Source organism: Centroberyx gerrardi, chromosome 5 (assembly GCF_048128805.1).
Source record: "Centroberyx gerrardi isolate f3 chromosome 5, fCenGer3.hap1.cur.20231027, whole genome shotgun sequence".
In the NCBI taxonomy this organism is placed as follows: domain Eukaryota; kingdom Metazoa; phylum Chordata; class Actinopteri; order Beryciformes; family Berycidae; genus Centroberyx; species Centroberyx gerrardi.
The window spans coordinates 20,690,210-20,694,675 of record NC_136001.1 but is presented as its reverse complement, the minus strand read 5'-3'; the positions used below and the strand labels follow the sequence as shown (position 1 = coordinate 20,694,675).

General features: G+C 41.8%; 1 non-coding gene across 1 annotated transcript; it reads left to right on the top strand.

Annotated features, from left to right (window-relative positions):
* The first annotated feature begins 2,890 nt into the window (after positions 1-2,890).
* trnaf-gaa (transfer RNA phenylalanine (anticodon GAA)) lies at positions 2,891-2,963 on the top strand. The gene has a single exon. It is a non-coding gene; the product is annotated as a tRNA-Phe (tRNA).
* The last annotated feature ends 1,503 nt before the right edge of the window (positions 2,964-4,466 follow it).

The following is a 4,466-nucleotide window of genomic DNA, read 5'->3' as shown; positions in this document are numbered from 1 at the left end:
GATTTATCAGATTGTAATACTTTCACAACATTTAAAAATTAAAGACCCAATAATCATTCTTGAATTTTTCACTGAATAATTTTACAGAGAAATGCAGACTAAAAGGTCAGCTGTGTGTGTCTATCCATGTTTTTTGAAATAATGAAATCATTTAATGAATTAAGATTGACAGGAACTGGAAATGAAAGATTACAAATACAAATTGTGTTGCTCTGTTAATTCACTTAGCTAATATTATGAGTGAAAGCCTTATTATTAAATAAATAGTTCTGTGATTGGACATCCATCACAACCGCAGCTGTATTTCTACAATCTAAAGAGAAAACCACATGGATCCGTCCTGCTGGGGAAATATCAGACTCCCTCCATCCTCCTTCTTCCGGACCTTACTGCCCAAATCTTTCTTTTTTTCTCCTGTCCTTCCCTTTCTACATCTCCTGTTTCCACTCCCCGTTTCTCTGATCCCTAAATTTAGAAACTCTGTCCCAGATACTTGCAGTATTTAGTGCTGACTGTAGTGAACCCTCACTGTTCCTCACTATGATGTGACAACAGTGCTAATCACCAGTGCTAATGAAGATCAAGCTCGTTACTCAGGTAAACATCTGCCTAGGCAGCTCATGATGTTGATGTTCCATTTCTTATTTAACAGAAATAATTTGTCTGTGTGCGTGTCTGTACTGCATGTCTGTGTTTTTGTTGCCTTGCTGATTTGTTCAGAAAATCAATGCTGTAGTTCCCACCATCCTGCTTGATAATCTCATCAGTCCCCTCCTCTCCCACACCCCCGTTTCCTCCCTTCCTTCTCCTTCTTTTTATTCCGCCAGTCTGCATCTCTCTCATCTCTTATCCACACTCGGGCCCTCCAGAACAAAGGGAGAAACAGCTGCAGTGTCTGTGAAGGAAGGAAAGTCACCTTGGGGGAAGACAGAGAGACAAAACATGAGAGAGAGAGAGAGAGAGAGAGAGAGAGAGAGAGAGAGAGAGGCGGTAGAGAAGGGAGATTAGGGGGAAAGGGGAGAAGGAAAAAGGAGGGGTAGAAGCTGGCAACGGGACATAATATGACTAATAAAGGGACAGCACTGCATCACTGCAGAACCCCTTTAGAAAATACCCAAACACTGATGGTTAGCACAGACTGATGAGATGGATAAGATTAGCGAGCTAAACTGTTACTGCCACAATTATCCCAGGACTCCCAGAGTCCTGCAGTATTGCTCCTGCCTCTTACCCATCACACTTTCACCAACCAGAAATGTCTCCCCATTTGTCTCCATTGTCTCCAAAACACTATTGTCATCATAGCCTACAAGGAAGTACTTGAAGTCTCTCTCCTCTTTTGTGGCTTATGATGAAGCATTCAACCAGTAATGACTTTGGCAAATGTTTTGGCCATTGTTTGGAGCGCTGTGGTGCGGACTGGCAGAGCTTTGACAGGCCGTACTGTGCCATCTGCTGGTCCTGGTCCGAGAGGAGGCCTTCTGATTGATCAACATGTCATCAGTTTTTTCTTTTTCTGTATCGTTTTATCAGCACACAGATTCAAGGAACAGGAAATGGGATGGGGACTTCAAAAATAGCTTGTCTGAAATTGCATGCTGATTTCTCATAGACCTAGATCAAATACATGGAGCAAAACACTGCCGATCTAAGGTTACATGTTCTTATTCTAAAATATATGGCACATAGGCCCATCATATGCAAATCTATGATGCATCTGTTTTCCATTTTTGATAACATAAAGGAGAAGTGAATGACAGACAAATTAAAGTGTCAATTTTCTTTTTCTTTAAAGTGTACATTCTAATTTAATTGTACATCAGGAAGCATTAAGAATCTATTTTAAAACAGGACGTCCTGGTGGCTTAGTGAGTGGGCTAAAGTGTGTAGTTACATGTAAACGTGATGTCCTGGGTCTGAATCAGGCCTGGGACCTTTGTTGCAGCTCAACCTTCTCTATCTCCCAGTCTTTCCTGTCTCTTTGAAGCTACCTAATAAAAAATGCCAAAAAAAAAAAAAAAGATGAAGACATATAGTACATTCAAAACACTGTGTGACCTCAACTACAAAAAACAATTAAGCATGCATCTTCAGCAATTTGATGACGTATATGCACGTACAACTAAAAAAAGAAAAATAGTCTGCAAAAGAGTGAAGGGTTGATTGAGACAGAGAGCGCATGGATACACAGCAAGGTGGAAACAGGAGATGACAAAGCCCAGAGTGATAAAAAGGCAGGTAAGGAGAGGTAAAAGGCCATGTAATGTATCATGAAGGTTGATGATGTGCAACGTACTGTCTCTGTTAAAACAAGCCCTGTAGGGTGGTATCATTAATCTGAGACTGTCCTCAGAGGCCAACGGCCTTCTTTGAATGTCAACCACTTGTGTTTTATGGAAAGATCAGTCATGTTTGGTGCATGTCATTACTTTGTCTGCACACACTCTTCTGTGATCACCAGCAGCGCCATCTTGTGTTGAAACGGTAGAGAAGCAACTTGAATGCGGCTGTTAATGCTCACAGCTGTGTTTGTCTCCACCGGTATGTTGACTATTTTCTTTTTCTTCTAGCGTCCTCCTTTTTACTCGGCAAGCCACGGCCCTCTTGACCTGGGACCTTTTTCGGTCATTTCAGACTATTGAAGACGATGAGCACGAGCCGTTTGGGCAAAGTGACGTTCATATAGCAGCCAGCACCTCCACGTGAGCGAATTCGTTCAGGACACCAAGCTTTTTGTCACATCACAGCGTCAAGCTATTGGGTGAAGCACATGTAGATAGGCATAAATAAGCAGAAATTACGCTAAAACGTGCCGTGTGTGATAAATGAACATTGCATATGGCACAACAGCCAGAATATGTAGCATCTATGCGACTCTGTGTATATCAGCGCCGAAATAGCTCAGTTGGGAGAGCGTTAGACTGAAGATCTAAAGGTCCCTGGTTCGATCCCGGGTTTCGGCAGCAGATGGGATTCCCTTTTCAAACCAACTGTATTTTAACTTACATTAGAATAAGCAGAGAACAACAGTGGAAATAGAGACACCCCCAGTACGCTGCTAGACAACACATAAAACCAGATGCCCGCCGTAAAACGCATGAGAAAGCCGATGCGTCAGTATTACATTGCCAGGCGTATTTCCGCGTTTATGTAACATTGGCGCTTTTCTGAGCAACCCGACTGTCGGTCATCTCTTTCACCTCACCGAGTCTCCTGCACAATGTACAGTATTATTGTAATTATGTGGAAAACATCTTTGCTCACCAAGTGCAGGCTATAACCCTTTTCTTTGGCTGTAACACGCTAAACCAAAGGGAGAAGCCTGTTAACTTGACTTTTCACCAGAGGGCGATGTTGTCCAATTAATCAATGAACCGCTGCTGCACACAGGAGCCACATGAAGGATTTAATCGATTCGACCTGCAGCTCACCTCGGGGACATGTTGGTTTAGTAAGTGAAAATACATGTTGAGCATTAACACCGTGTTGTAGCAGCTACTTAAACCTAAATTGTGTTTTGTTCGGCCTGCCATAATGAGAGGAGGGACATAATAGCCTACTTAATCCATATTAACATCAAAGAAACATAATATTCCTGTAGGCCTTCATCACTTACAGTTACATAATATAGTTTTTTCTGCCATTTGCATGGGATAAAAACTACATCTATCCTTTAAGGGGATTTGTGGGCAGCAACATGCTGTCTGTCTCCCATAGGCCTTCAGAATTTGAATGTGTGTTTATGCACACTAAATAGGATATCCTTGACTTTTTAATGCAGGTATAGAACATTGTCCCTGGATATTCACTGCCCATGCTAGATAACTTGCAAGCAATTTGCACTCTTGTGGTATTTTTCTCAGTCTATTGCACTTGTGGACACACACACACAGTCTTATGTAACATTACTCCTTGTCATACTATGACCCCATGGCCTCTTCATGCATTAGCACAGAGCTTTTCATGCTTTGTTCTCCTGTCTCCCAAACCGCTGAGTCTTTCTCCCCGCTCCGCCTCTTTCTCTCTGCCCGGCTCTCTTCTCCTCACCACCAAACATCCATGTGGTGACAAGCAATTTACCACAGCTGTGAATCTGTCCAAGTTGGGTTTGAGAATTTGTTTAAACATTTTACTTTTATTATAACTATTGACAAATCATCAATCAGACAGGCAACTTAACAGTTTTCACATTCTAAACATAACCTTTACCTTGAAGGTAGGCTATCCCTAAAGTGAAAATGTGCTAGATTGCAAATCTTTGGGGAAAGAAAATCATTGAAAAATTCAAATTTTTTCAGACCAAACTTGAAACGCACCGCCAACTCTTATTTTTTTTCTCTTATTTTTCTCTACCTGCCGCTTGTCACACAGAGGGGAAAAGTCCCTGTTTTAATACTTCAGTAAGCCAATGTTTGGCTGAGGGTCAATCGTAGAGCCTTATTTAAAGCACCGTGACAGATTATGGC